This window comes from Pectinophora gossypiella, chromosome Z (genome assembly GCF_024362695.1).
Source record: "Pectinophora gossypiella chromosome Z, ilPecGoss1.1, whole genome shotgun sequence".
Taxonomy (NCBI): Eukaryota; Metazoa; Arthropoda; class Insecta; order Lepidoptera; family Gelechiidae; genus Pectinophora; species Pectinophora gossypiella.
The window spans coordinates 24,877,495-24,893,889 of NC_065433.1; the positions used below are offsets into that span (position 1 = coordinate 24,877,495).

The following is a 16,395-nucleotide window of genomic DNA, read 5'->3' on the forward strand; positions in this document are numbered from 1 at the left end:
ATAAAAAAGTAAAGGCGAAACCACGCCACATTGAAGATCTGCAGCAGATGGCTCACAGCAATCAGGCATGCCATCGATACGAATAAGAATGAACCCAATCTATTATCAATGGAGATATTATGTTAAGAGACTGGAGCATACCTAGAATCATGTCAAAGGCTACTGAGTTGAAGGCACTGCTAAAGTCAAGAACGATTAACAGAGTGAACTCCATAGCATGTTGGACGTCAACAGTAACTTTGACCAGTGCCGTAATTGCACTGTGACCAACACAAACACCAGACTGAAAGGGGTTTAGTCACTGACGTGTTACAAATGGGTTTAGTAGGTATTTCTTACCAGACATGAGCTAAGTTGACCATAAACTTTGGATAGGACGGGTAAAATAGAAATAGGACTGTTATCTGGATGTTATATTGCGTAGTTGATTTCGAATATCTCAATGAGAGAAGGTGGATAGAAGCAGCAGATTTAGTCACATGGGAACTACAGCATAAGTGTTATAATGGTGATAAATTGATAATAAATTACGAAACACATTTTCACTTGCTAGCTAATTTCCCTTGTGTCGAGAATCTATCAGATATGTTGTTTGTATAACAAGTACCTTTGTTTCCTTCCCTTGTCAGGTTGATGACAGTTGACAGGTCGGGGTCCTCGAAGTCCAACGAAGACACTAATTGGTTCTATTTCAACGGATAATACCAAGTAACATGCATAAGGGATGAAACACACGCAACCAAATTAGACAAAGTATTCCATTGTTGATTGGTTTAAATATATATAGGTATTGGTATTACTTTACGTACCTACTTATATTGACTGGATCAAAGTAATACGAAATTAAGCAATTCATCTCATCATTTATATTTTGGTGCGTGTTGAATATCTTACCTTATAGAATTTAATCCACTTTTCGTAATGAATTTAGAAACAAGTATGTAATATATGTATTATTTATTCAGTGTCGTTGACTTGCTTGACTGATTATACTTGCTTATGAGATATATGTCAGGAAGAGGAGCAGTCTCATCACTTTATCTATCTGGTGTTGCTCTACGTGAAGGATTTGCCCGCTGGTGTGAGTTGCCGTTGATGTAAGTGGGCGTTATTCTATAAACCAGAGGAGTCTGGCCTCTTGGATTGTTGATACTCTAATCTCCATGTTTTAAAGCGTTCAGTGTGGGGCCTCTAGTTTGCGATCAATAGCTTCGGCCTTCTCCTTACTGTCCTTCTTATTCTTAATAAACTGTTTTGAAGTGACCCTGAATTATAAACACGTGCCCATTTACTTGACATAACTTGATATCAAAGTCTACACTACCTGAATAACTATATTTTATGCGGAAATACATCTATAATTAACCGTGCAAGTCATTCATAGACGAGTATTTATTTATAGCTAAGCATGATATAATTTACCGTGCTCGATGGAAGATAGCTGTATCACTTGTTATGCAAAAATGTAAAATAAAAGGAAAAGAACGTAGTTAAACCGCAGGGAAAGTGAGACTTCGTTGTGTAAAGTTCTGGTTAATCAAGTTTTGGGTATTTTCGCTTTTGACGGTAGGAAAAGATACGATTTCGCGAGACATTTTAGTGTTTAAATAAAATCAAGTCACAAGATAATCTTGCTATTCATAATATTATGGAAATGTACCTACTCTTTGTGTGTCGTCAATGTTATTTTTGGCAGTTTATTATTTTAACGGTCTCTAAGAACCGGTCGTGGAAAGGTTACGTTCGTAACGCGAAAGATTGCTCGAGACGTTCGCTAAATCGTGTGCGCTGCGCGATGTGTCTGGTCTGGGCTGGCTGGCTGAGCCGCAGGCGCGGCGAGCGATGCGCGGCGGCGACGGCGATGGCGACCGCGCGGCATCGCGCTCACTGCCTCCCTCGCGGCACCGGCTCCGCTCGGCGCTCACCGCTCGCCTCGCTCAGACGCTCAGTATCCTCATCGGCGCGGTAGGGGGCGTACACGTCACCTTTATGTTTGCGCGGGAAATTGTTCTCAGTCGACGTATTTCGCGAGTGTTCCGAATATTAAATATAAAACCAGTTTAACAATTTTTGAACTGAATAAAGTGCTGTTGTTTTAAGTCTAAAAGTGCGCTAACAGTATTTAGTAACTCCAACAAGTGTTAATTGTGCAACAGTGTTAGTTGTAAATTCTGTGTCGAATTTAGAGTTTTCTGAATTCGTCGAGTTCGATGTAAATTAAAAAAAACTTCTAAAATTGGATATTACGAATGCGATGATCGTTGTTTTTGGTCTGTTTGCCGGTTTATTGAATTCAGCTGTACAAACGAACGTAGCTTGTTGTGACGAGAATTATGCAAATTTAATGTAAAAGAATTTTAAATAAAATACCTACCTATTATAGGCTGACTGAAACTAAAAAAAATCACATTATATCTACCTAGATAGTTACCTGCTGATTTATATAATAATGTTTTTTTTTGGTTTACATGAGCATTGTTGTTTGTGTTTGAATTCAAGGCCATGTTACACTAATGATTGTGAACTTGAATCAAAAACATTAATAGTTTCAAGTATACCTAATTATCATACGGTATATATACTAGCTTGAGTAGAGAAATTCGTAGGTAGTAGAGAACACATTCTCTAATTAAAAACGCGATAGCGGTTTAACGTTCTTTGATTGATTTCTCTCGGGGCGTAAGATAATTTTTGACCGACTTCAAAAAAGAAAGAGGTCATGTTAACTGCATTTTTTGACTAGATAGGTAGTACAGTGTACTTATTACCCATCTATATTAGGTACATTATAAATAAGATGACTAATAAATACAATATGCAAGTAGGTACATACTGTACTAGCTACGGTAGGTACTTTACTTACCTACATTATTTATTTAGTATACCTATTTAATTTACGTGCATAAGTAATACGGAATGGGGTAGGAGGCATCGCCACAAGTAGGTAGGTAATTAAGAGAGGATGAATATTATTTTTAATGTTGTATTTATATGTGCAATAAAACGTTCTTGTATTGTATTGAATATCATGAACCGTATGGTGGGTTATATAATGATTAGCCCATTGCTGTAGAAAAAAGAATAACCCTATAGGACGGTACGTAACTCTCCGCCCCGCACCAAATTCTTCTGTCTTAAACACACACAGATACGTCGCCAGTAATGCTTTATAATCAGTAATTTAACATGTATTATTAAAAAAGGAAACAATAGGTGAATAAATGCCAGGAGCCTAGGAACAGACACAAGTTATTTGCTTACGAATTAGGTACGTACCTACCTAGGTATTATTATAATATATAATGAGCTGGATTATGGCCTCTGTGGTCCAGTGGTTGAGTGTTAAACTCACGATACGGAGGCCCCGAGTTCGAATCCCGGTGGGGACATATCACAAAAATCACTTTGTGATCCCTAGTTTGATTAGGACATTACAGGCTGATCACCTGATTGTCCGAAATTAAGATGATCCGTGCTTGGGAGGCACGTTAAGCTGTTGGTCCCGGTTACTATTTACTGATGTAAGTGAGTAATCGGTATGGCGGGTCCATCATAACCCTGACACCAGGGTTGATGAGGTTGGTATTCCACCTCAGAACCCACACGATGAGAAGAAGAAGAGCTGGGTTATGAGTACATACCTATATGTGAATGTAGTGTGGGTTGGGTGTGTTTTGTGCATGTAGATATACTTATGCCGACATTACGTTGTCAGTGAGTTCATTTTTGTAATCTGAACTTGAATAGGTACGTATAATATCTAGAAATTAATTTATTGCAAAGTCTTAAGTAATAATAGGTACTTACGGGTAACAGGTAAGGGTGAGTTTCAGAGCACCGAACGTCAATATAATTTGTGTCACAGCACAAAATATCCTAGAATCGCTCGTCATTTGAAGGAGACAGCCCAGAAAAACCGGACTCAATATAATAAAATATATTTTTTACGAACCCAAATTGACGTTTGATGGTAGATCACGTGACCTCCCGTCGGTACCTTCAGTATTGCCAGTGATATTACCTATTCCTTATTCTATGCCAGTGCGTGAAATTAGTTTTCCTTACACTTTTAACAATAACGAAATACCTAATCACTTGGAAATTATTTACGTTGTCAACTTACGTGTGTTCTAACTAGGTATTTTTTAAACGACAAACGATTCTAGAATATTTTTGCCGTGACACTAATGATATTGATTTCCGGTGCTCTAAAACTCATCCGTTAAGCAACCAGTTTCCTCATGCATTAGTACTTATTGCACAAATGTAGGTAAGCTTAATAGTTCGATTGTGGTACAAATAGGAAAAAATGTATCATTAGTTCGGCGATCGCATTCATGAATCGAACTAGTGAGATCAAACGGAAAAGCTATATCACCCGTGTGATATCTATTCTTCTTCTATCGTGTGGGTTGTGAGGTGGATTACCAACCGCATCAACCCTGGTGTCAGGGTTATTATTGAGCCGCCATAGGCCCCTGACATGACTCATGTGACGACTACGTACTTACATCAGTAAGTAGTAACCGGGACCAACGGCTTAACATGCCTTCCGAAGCACGGATCATCTTACTTTTTGGACAATCAGGTGATCAGCCTGTAATGTCCTAACCAAACTAGGGATCACAAAGTGATTTTTGTGATTTGTCCCCACCGGGATTCGAACCCGGGACCTCCGGATCGTGAGCACAACGCTCAACCACTGGACCACGGAGGCCGTAATATCTATTAAGTAGCTTTTAATTGATTGAAAAAAGAAAACGAGTCGCGCGCGACAACTGAAGTTACACGTCGCGGGGGGAAGGGTAGTCCGGTATACCTAAACCGCAAGAAGTTATCAGTATTAGATTTTTATTCCTTATTCCATTTTATTGAATTAATTTCCCGCAAATTGTTTTTTTTTTCAGATATCGATGAGGGACTTTCCAGGCTACGTTCACCAAAAACAATAATGTAGATGGCGTTGTACAGCTTCAACGTGATAAATTACCTATTTCCTCGGGTACACAATTATTCCAAAATACAATGTAATGGCAGAAGCATATTATATAAAATGTTCCTTGATATTTGGATCACATTATGTATAGAATTATGTTGCTAATTATATTCCTTTGCTTCTCTTTATTTTGATCAGAATAATAATGGGTGGAAGATATGAATTGTACCTGGCCTGGGTGTAAAGAGGGTCATCGTTATAATATCCGTAAACAAAGATAAAAAGATGCATATTTGTCTGTTATCCATTGAAAAAGAAGGTTAAACGAGGAAAAATCTGTACAGCGCCATCTATATTGTTTTTGAGTAACGTTGCCTGGGAAGTCCCTCATTCCGACTAGTGTTGTCAAAATTTTTTAAGAAGGTAAGACTTTGTTATTTTCTAATCTGCCACAAAGGAAGAAAACGGTCGGGAAATCGTCACCTGAAAATAATTACGTCAATTTGTTTCCGGAACCCAACGAGTTTTAGCCAATGTAAGGTCAACATTAAACGAGCAAAAAGTAATGGTTCTTTATTTCGTTATAATAGTAATTCTATTTTTCAAAATGGGCTAAACCTATGCTTTTATGAAATATTTATTCAGGTAGAGATTTCTTTTGAAGAATGAGGGGCACTTTATCAGAGCACCGTTAACTGTTTCCGCCCTGCGTAGAAGACAGTGGTATCATCCCTTAGCCATGGGCATTTATTATAAGGGTTATTCTAGTTAGTTGCTTTTTCCATTGAAGTAAGTAGTTAATATCGCTCGCTCGAGGCTAATCTAGAAACGTCACGTTAAAATCGTTAATAAAGTAGGTATCTTTATTATTTTTAACATAAGTATTGTAATATTCAATTTGATTGTTTGTCCAATAATATTACCTACTTGTTAAACTTACAAATAACCACTGAATAACGTAAAATACTTCGGGAAAAATACTAAATAGATAAAATATGTGCAATTGCTAGGTAAGCGTGTTCCACCTTAGTCCGCATCGTCACTGGCCATCAATATTTATTTATATTAAAAAAAGCGATACACTACCCTTAACACTTAACAGCAATTAATAATAGTTGCGGTAATCTTCCAAAACTGTAACTGTCAGTGTCAGCACTTCAGAGGCGGAGGACAGGAGTCCTAGTACGGCTTTGTAATAGACTACTCTGGGGGCCATCCCACCTGCGTCAGACAGAGTACTGCGGGGCGGAAGGCAAGAGGGAAACCACTGCCCTATTTTTCCCTAAAAAAGTAACATGGAAAATGTTGCACCGACAAGAGCGTGGCTCTTAAATTGATGATGATGAATCGTCCAAAAACTATAAATTTTATTTAAAGCGGAATTTTACATAATACCATAGTATATACGTAGTACCAGTTACTACGCTTATGTACAGCACGAAATAAAATGTAACCTAAAATAAAATGCAAATTGATTTTGCCATGATTCTAATGCTACTTCAAATGAAGATTAAAAGCAAACAAATAGGATGAAAGGATCTAAATTTGTACGGTAAACGCTTTCAAACCCATCAAATATTTACAGTAACTCAATAAAATTTTTTTCGTCCCCTCTGCTTTATTTAGGTACCATCTATAAAAGTGACGATAGAAAGAAATATAAAATGTAACAAAAGTAACACGTTCATGTCTTTATCATATACGTATAGGCACCTTGTTGCGTTTGCTGTGTTTGTGTTTAATGTAAAAAGTTTAATCAGTTTTTACTGCAAAGTGGTAGCTCTTAATTAATTCCAAAGCTCAATTGTTTTGTCTCTACTTTTAATTAATTTTGTATCTATTTTACTAAGCGTCTTTTATATTTGTTAAATAAAACATCAGATAAGTTGATCATTTTAATTAAAACATTACGCCACCGAAAGTGATAAAAGAGTAAGGCAGTGTTCACACCAAACTGACTGTCAGCCGCCGACAGTGAGCGAGCGTTACGCAGTGTATTGTAATTCCATACATATTCGCTTTTTCGTTCACACCAAACCGACAATACGCCATGACGCTATGCGTAGACGCTGATAGTCGGCGGCCGACTAATAAAGTGCGTCACTACCGCCGCGGACGCTGATTGGCTACGCGGCTGAACGCCAGCGTATTGGATTCAAATCGGCCGGCGGATTGTTTTCAATTCAGTTCAGTCAAGCCACTCAGCTCTTTTATATGAAAAATAGTCGGCCGCTCAGCGTACGCATTTGGTGTGAACGTATACAAGCCGACTGTTTTGTTCACACCAATGGCGTATTGTCAGCTACAGCGTATTTTAAGCTTAATGTGAACAAAAAATACCATTTATTTTTACGTTCACACTGAGGCTTATAGTGAGCCTGCGCACAATCGGCGGCTGACTATACGTTTGGTGTGAACACGCACTAAAACTAAAAAAAAAATAAGAATTCCTACTGTCATAGTGCACAAATATAGTGTAATTATAAATATAGTGTAAAATATAGTATAAATATAGTGCACAAATTAATTCTATCGTATTTTTCCATTTGCCTCCATGAAATCTAATGGACAACATTAAAAATGCAGTTAAACTAACTACAACCCGTATGCAGACTGACTCGATGCTGTTAAAGCAGGTGCTTTAATGAAATCTTCTAAAGTAGCTAGTGCTCTTGTGAGCTCAACCATGTGATCACCACGCTTTGTACTTACAAGCTCGTGTAGTAAATTAATCTTAAGCCTCGTAGCGATGTCACAATGAGGGCTAACTTACTGTCAGTGTTAGGGCCCGTTTCTCCAATTAGTGTCTGATAACGTATCTTTTAGATAATTTCTGAATAGAATGTTACTTATTACTAAAAGTTTCTGCCAAACAGGCCTTTAAAATATAAGACATTCTATCCTTTTTTTAAGTCTCAGTTCTGTAGTCAGTCTTTGAATCTAGACCTGAAAGACTCGGTTAGATGGCCTTTTCAGGTTTAGTTTATGTTGCACTAAACTTGAAAGTATTATTTATTTACTAAGTAGTTAAAAGTGATGTGAACGTCAAATGTTATCTTAAATAATAACACAAAATAGGCGTGTCCGCAGTGTCTGTTGCCTCTCGCATCCTATAAATCTTCCAAATATATTATGTGTAAACTACAAATACGACTACACCGTGTGTGAGTGTTGCCACTAGTTAAAAATATGTAGTCCGGTGTATATGAAGTAATTTGTTTATTCCTTCTCAATGTTCAACATGTTACAGAATCATAGAACATTTCAGAGTTAACAAACAAATGCTGAGCCTTGTGTTCTGGAGTCAAATATTTCGTTTGTTTAATATTTTTAATACAGATTCTCATTTCGTTTATTACGATTTTCAGAATTAATTCAAATTTGTTTTCTGTCTCTTTATAGAATTATTCAAATATTTACGAAGTAATATGGTGTTTATTATACAAGAATGAGATTTGGTTTGCCTTTTCCTTATTAAGAGTTATTTCGAGGTACACACGTGTGTGATAAGAATGGAATCCATAATCATAAATACTCGCCGATTCGATAAGTAAAACTACAGGTAATTAAACTGAAGAATTGGTAAAAGCTATTTACCAATAGTTTTGGTTTTCATTTCTTATATTCAGGTTATTTATCTCTCTCCCATACAAACAATCCAATTATGATACAGAACAAATACTCTGTCAGCTTATTCTTACGCATTGCACCTTGCCGGAGCAAGCAGCTGAACGCATACATATATTATATATAATATAAGCTCACCTATGCTTCGCCGAGCTTTCTGTTAGACCAACGTGTTAGGTGGTGAGCTGTGTTGCCAACTGTTGGTGAAAAATTTAATTCAATAAGTCATTGGTACAAGTCCAATAAGTACCGGGTTTCGGCGCTCCCAGTTTGAGTCGCATGGCCGCAGTGATATATTGACAGGTGACTACTGTGAGTCCAATAACTAGGAAGCGTTTAGTTATAATAATAAACTAAGACAATGTCTTGCTAATTATATTTTAGTCTAAATATAGGAGCTAATAGCTAATGAAGAAAAGTTAATAGCGAGTAATTTTACAGAGTCTTTGAAATGGAACATTAAAGTAGTTTTAGCATCAGTTAATGCACATTAAAAATAGCTAGTTGAAACAGCTTTGAAACGTGGGAAAATAAAATCATGGTAACCAAAATAAACAACATTAAAAGCAGTTAAATTTTATAGGTTTAGCTGTAGAGCATGTACTTAATGCTGGTAGAAAAACTAATAAATATCTTAGGATTATGATACCAAATGATTTGTTATTCAACTCATCTCGATTGGAATAACGGATGTCAGTTGTATCCGTGATACAAAAATGTAACGTAGTATATTTCACCCAAAATTCTCCGTGGTAACCAAACAAGCTTATCTCGTAAGATTATCTGTGTTACGCCTATGATATTAATAATATTGTTTACAGTATAATATTGATGTAGGAGAGCACCTAAATGTAAAATATGAAATGTTAAAGAATTTAATGTTCCTATCATAATCTCACCCAATAGGAAGTGACAGTGAGGTCTCAGACGTATCAAGATTACCTTGTAAATTCCATCGATGGAAAAGGCAAGAGGGAAGGCCGCGAGATACGATGCAATTAACAGTACCACTACCCAGATCTCTGAATACTATTTTACAAAATGAAGCCTGGATGCAGCTAATGTAGGTACCAGGTAAGGTAGGCGAGTTACAATATCTATAAAATATCTATGGATCCGAAAGACTTACTATCTACTATCTTACGCATTACAGTTATAAACGTGCCCCCGAACTGTGTATATATTATATATATAATTATATTTTACTTTACCTATTAATAAACATTTATTGCAGTAAAACTCGTCAGCTAACTGCTACGACGATAGATACTCTATTTTTATCTTAAATTATAAAGAAGCAAGTTTTGTTATGAGTTTTTGAAATGATAGTCTAATAAGAAAAATACTCAACGATAGTATCTATTCAAAAACTGGCATAATTAAAGGACCCAAAGAAGCAGAATAAAACTTGAAACATTTTATAATAGTCGTTGATTTATAATCGAATGTACCTTATTAACACATAATAGGCCAAAGTATGAACGTCGCGTCAAATACATAGTATGTTGAATAGGTTTTCAGGGTTGACGATTACTGCCTCTTAGTTCTAATACTAAAAAATGAAGTAGCTTGTTATACGTTATATAAGTGAGGCTTTGTTCATAGACTGTTGAGAAGGCACCCTGCTGACCCGTTTGTGCTCTACCTCGTCTTTTGTTACGGCCGAGAACTACTCGAGATAACATCTTAAAATATAAAAATGTATTTCATGTAAAACTAGTGTTACCATATTTAGCATACGTATGGCGTCTAACTTCTTACATTAATTAAAGTTACTTGAGCGGAAGACGCAAAATGAGCTTGCAAATATCCATCCACCCATGAAATAAGAGAACGCTGAAAATTTTAAAAATATTACGCCCGCGCTCTTTTATTCACTCATAGTGAATGTACTTGCGAAAATAAAAATATAACATATTGCATAACGAATTCTCCTACTCGATTTTGCTTTAGGTTTTGTCTTATGGAGGACGTTACCGCACCAACTATTAAGTTGGGATCACAATTAGAAAGCTAAGACTGAATAAGACAGGGATTCCAATGCACGTATGTACTCTTATTTCTGAGGCAGACATTACATGTTTAAATGTATTTCATGTTTAATACATGTTTTATTTTTGTTTTTTGGTATAAATGATGACCCTTTTAGCCCAGGCACAATGACATCTTCCACCCATTACGGTTCTGATCAAAATAAAGAGAAGAAATATAATTCTATACATAATGTGATGTAAATATCAAGCAACAATTATTTATATATTTTAGAATAATTATGTACCCGAGTAATGAGAAAATAATAAAATATCGCGTTAAGGCTGAACAACGCCATCTATATTGTTGTGTGGGCCATGCAAGTATTTTTTTTTAATATCAATATTTGATTTCATAATATATGTAGATTCTCCACGTAAGATTACCTTATCTTTGAGAATGGGAATCATTTTCAATCATTTAGTTTCGTTATGAGGTAGAAATTTTATTAAAAATAACTGCAGAGTAGTGGATAGTAAAAGCACTAGTTTACCGTGTTATACTTTGCAAGTCACACGACAGCAGTAAAAAAGATCAACCGTACTCTTGAATTCTTAATTCAAATGGACGTCAGTCAGATATGCCGTTTATTCAGCCAGATAAATCCTCCAAAACACATTTTAACTTTGGGCCACAAACATTTATATTTAAGATGTCTGCTATCATTTTATCTGTTGACATATACCTAATTTCAACTTTGTTAGCTAGTACACACTCACGGATAAAATTATACTTTATGTCAATGTGCTTTGTTTTATTATGTATCATTTTGTTGGCTGCAATTTTGTATGCCGACTGGTTGTCATTATAAATGACTACAGGCTTACTCTCTACAGTAGTCAACCTGTTCAGTAAACTACGCAAATACAATGCTTCCTTTTAAGCTTGGCTCAGCCCCACGTATTCAGTTTCTGCCGAGCTCAAGGACATTCTCGCCTGTTTTCTGCTTTCCCAAGAAACAATACTTTTACTTAACTTGAAAATCAACCCTGTGAAAGATTTGCGATCGAGCGTGCCACTTCAATCTGCGTCTACATAGCCACGTAAGTCACCAGCTTTTCTAAAAGTTAGACACATGATAGACGTACCTTTTAAATACCTTAATAACTGTAGAGTAGTGGATAGTAAAAGTACTAGTTTTCCGTGGTATACTTTGCAAGTCACACGAGATTAGTAAAAAAGATCAACTGTACAAGAATTTTTAATTCGAATGGACGTCACATAATAATATGTCGTTTTTCCAGCCAGGAGTGGCAGGACACACATATGTAACCTCCAATAGATTTTAAGTACTTTTTGTTTTTGTTAATCCCAGTTCACGAGCATTGTACTAGATACACTTGTTACGTATAGTGGTAAAGCACCCTGATAATGTTACGCGTGGGAAATGTGAATAATAACACCATTGGTAGGGGACTTAATCCTGTGATTTCTGTTGTTTTACATTAGTATTGTTTACTGTCATATTGTGTTCCTAGCGTAGAATGATCAGGCCAGTTTTTAAGTGATATGTGTCCAAGGTTAATAATAATTCGTCGCATTGTTCCTTTCTCGGAATGTAAGCTAAATTTAGGTTTTTAGTTTTAATTTGTACAATTTGTACAAATAACATCCCTTATCTATATTTATGTTATTTCGGGTCTCATATTCTGCCCAAAGTCTTTTTGTAAGTTTTCACTAAATATATCAAAATATTCTTAGATTTGCATATAATATTAAAGCTGCAGCGATTTGATAATTATGTTTGAATAGCTTCGACGTAATATTTCAAAGTCTCTTTTGAATTCAACATTCAATTTTGTTCTTATAAATATTACTTATGAACTTACATGTTCTTTTATACCAAACGAGAGTTAATGAACTCATAATCGGTTGTATGGGATTACTTTGAATTTTGGTTTGACGCAGATTTTGGGGTCCCACAACCATTGCGGTAGAAACTAAACCCCTCTATATATTTGTCGGCCTTTGTGACTTGTGATTCCTTCATTCTTACTGATAAATCAATTTCATGATGATTATTAGTTTTCTGCGGAATTTGTTTTTTTAATTACATTTTTATAAATCTTCCTTTTCGGTAGTTCTTCACATTGATGGTTACATAAAAGTTACATCTTTAAGTTAAACTTTACAAAAATAAAAGTAAATTAAAGAAATAACGACATTAACAACATTTTACTATGAAAATATCGCGGGACCCTTGGATAGGTAATGCGTGTCCAATTCGGCTAATTTTATAAATTGCTAACTGACGAATATGCCGTAAGCGTGGGACACGTGTCATGTTACTCGTTCTTTAAGGTTATTGACTATGTTGTCTTCTTCCTCGGTTTAGATAATTGTTTCTTTAACCTTGAAGGTACAACTGTATGATTGTTATCAACAAGATGGGTTACCATTTTATGCTTGTTGGTTCCTTTCATTGTTGATAAAATATTGTATCTTAGATATGACTACTCCCTCGAACGTAGTTTAACTTTGATAAACACGGTCTCCTACAAAAAAGCTATGCTTTTCCGTATACTGATCAATGATCAATTTCACGGTCATAATAAAAAAAGATTCATTTTTAAATAAGTGTTATGTATGCTCGGTTATCTAGACTACGCCTAATTATTGTATAGTTCAATACACGCACAATATTCACACGCTGATCTAATTATCCAGTTGACAGATTTTGAGCAACGTATTTAAATATAGAACTCGTCTGCTGTCGAATCGCATGACCTTGGCAAGTGTCTTAATGTAAGTTTCAATGAAACATGTTATAACATAATCGCGCAGTTTCGTTCCACATTCTGATAGACAAAAAGCGTGAAACTGAAAGGAAACAACGTAGACATGGTTAATTGTGCTCTTTTAGATAAGACAAAGAAACAAAAACCTTACTTCTGCAAGATACCTACTTTAGAAAAAAAAATAGGTTTATAAAGTAAAATCCGACTACGGAAAAATCACACCCTAAAAAGTAGGAAACAAGAACAATATATACCTTGGCAGACATTTCTCTGAAATTCTTCCAAATGATGATGTTTAGGCGATAGCCGTGGTCGTTGCCGTGGTAAGCAAACTCTTAGCCGGCTATCTTCTACACATCACTATTCGAAAGAATTTCTAAGAAATATACCTATTTTCTTATTTAATTTTTGTGTGTTTTTTCCGTAGTAGGGTTTTAGTTTTATACTTATATTTTTATTTTATTACATTTTTATTTATCTTACTTTGGAGTCTTATTTATTGAGATAACTTTCTTCCGATACATGTTTTATGCAAGATTTGTAGATAAAACCTATCCAGCACATGTTTGAGCATGAGCAGTCATGTTTTCAATTCAATATAATGATTGAGTAAATACAAAAAAAAGCCCTCAAGTAAATGCTAGTAATATTTACGTATTTGAAATGTGCAAATTTATTAAGCCCTTTCTTTTGATACCCAATTAAAAAAAAACAACGTATTTTTCGACCTCACTTTATGTCCGCTAGAGGGCGTCACTTTGAATATAACGTGACGTCACATAGCCTATAACCACCGGGCAAGTTAGTTTAGAAGTTAGGTTGGAACAGACACGCATACATACATATCTACATACATAGCGGTTAAACACATAACACTAATTTTTGCTTTGCGGCAGTCGTGTAAAAAGAACGATTATTATTGCATATATGTGGTGACGGCGTTTATAGTATATCAGCGTTTATAGTATATTATAGTAGGATCGGTATTGCTGAGACCTTGCTGAATATGATTTGTTACCACCAAATTATCTATTACTGTATTCCAAACGCCCTTAAAAACGTACCGGGACACTAAACATCTGAGCAGTGATCACTACATCTGTGCAAATACCGTCGGGTTTTACAAAAAATGGTATAATGTATATTATTTCGAAATTATGCTAACAAAAATACAAAATCCATTAAAACAAGTTCTTTGTCGTGTTTTTAGGTAGGTAGGTACTACAAAAAATAACCTCCAAGATATGAAGAGTCGCTAAACACAGGCGTTTTAAAGAATATATTTGAACACAAAGGATTATTTATATTTTATTCGCAATACCTAACAGATATTTTAATGTAATTTCTTTTCCTTATCTCGCCGTTGGATACGCAATACATTTTAATGTTGTTGCGCCATTATTTCAAATAAAGTACGAACAGCATGGAAAATATCAGATCAAGCTTATGGTTTTTGAATGAATGAATTTTAAAAAGTAATTTGCATCATTCCTAGGTATAATATGTAACTTATTTACATATTTCTGAATACAAATAAATAGGTTATCGGTGCAACTAAGTAGCGGCATTTTGTTAGCGTTCCGTGAATAAATCATCTTATCAAACCTACTTGATCCTACTGTTGGCCTCTCCTGATTCTTCCATAGATAAGAATATTTTACACCTAAATCAACTCCTTACCTGGTACACACTTTATGGTAAGTATTTCTTAACTATATAATGTTCCTTACGTAAAATTGCGATAGTTCCTTGATCATTTTGACGAATGCCTAGTAGTTCCTGGTTTACATTGAACTGTGCCACAACTGTGTTACATTGAAAAGCCGGATTATGAATTACATTCAGAAGCGTTAACTAACCAATTAACACTCGTCCTTTGCTGATTGTTAATTTGTGGCCTTTGACTCGCTGGGAACAATTTATGTCATAATTTATATCAGGATTTTCATACGTGGCAAATTACTTGTTTTTACTACCCACTTATCAGAAAGAAAAACCATGCACCTATAAGTGCGCTGATAAACATTTAATACCATTATAGAATTCTGTATTGTGAAGTACATAATTTTATTTTTACATTATATTATTATTTCAACTAGTGATTTGGAGATATAGTGACGAAGTACACCATGCGTAAAGCTAATAAAACAGGTACAAGCTGCTCGCAGTTTTTTAAGTTACGGCGTCTACAAAAAACTTAGAGTGAGTTGTTGCTAGGCAAGCCTCGTTTTATATTTAGCCTTAACCTTACAACGAGCAAGTCACAACACTGAAGCAATCTTATATTGATGCTTTTCAAGTCATCTAACGTGTCATTGACTTGAATAAAAAGCTCGACGGAACCTCAACTTTGCGAAGCAAAAAATTTACAAAATTAATACGATTTGTTTTGCGGCAAATGTTATTGTAATTATACCTACCGCACGGAACTTAAAAATAAAATTGTAAATAGCGAAGTTTAGGTATGTTTGGATTTGGATAACAGAAAAATAATACGAGTATTAGGAATAAAAAAATAAAACATAGCTTACAGTGGGTACTATAAGGTTTTTAATTCTGCATATTTTAGTTCGAAATTGAAATTAAAATTTTAATTAGACGTATTTTTTAGAACAAAAATTTGGAAGTGTTTCGATTTTTTCTTGCGATGTAGGTAATACTTAATATGTTACAAATTGTCAAACAGGGATAGTTTTTTGTGACCTTAGTAGGTACCTACGCGAAATTATAAAAATGATTTTAAACTAGTGTTGCCGATCGATAGTTTATTAAGTATAGTTATCAAGCATCAAAAAAAAAATCGCAATTGTAAATCATGAATGAAACTATGTCAAAATTGAACAACCTCGAATCCTTATGAGCGATAAATAATGACGCAATCTGGTAGTATCAAATGGGGTATGATTAACCGCGCTATGACGAATAGCTAGTGATCATAGTGGGCGACTAACTTGAGGTTCTATAAATAAACCAAGATAAAACCCTGTTGTTCTTGAGTTAAAAATAATCTGTCCTTTGTGATTTTTTTTGTACGTTATAATCTTGATCAGACGTGATCGCACG

The 16,395-nt window shown here is 35.2% G+C and overlaps 1 protein-coding gene across 6 annotated transcripts in view; it reads left to right on the forward strand.

The window, feature by feature from the left end:
* LOC126380289 (atrial natriuretic peptide receptor 1) overlaps positions 1–16,395 on the forward strand; it is a 206,382-nt gene that overhangs the window by 119,124 nt on the left and 70,863 nt on the right. Inside the window, exon 1 of one of the 6 annotated variants that reach the window (XM_050029591.1) lies at positions 1,915–2,270. The exons of 3 other annotated variants lie outside the window; for them this stretch is intronic. The gene's annotated coding sequence lies outside the window, so the exon portion shown is untranslated. Of the gene's footprint in view, positions 1–1,914; positions 2,271–16,395 lie in introns of those variants that run through there. 2 more of the 6 variants (XM_050029592.1, XM_050029594.1) reach the window with 2 other exon arrangements.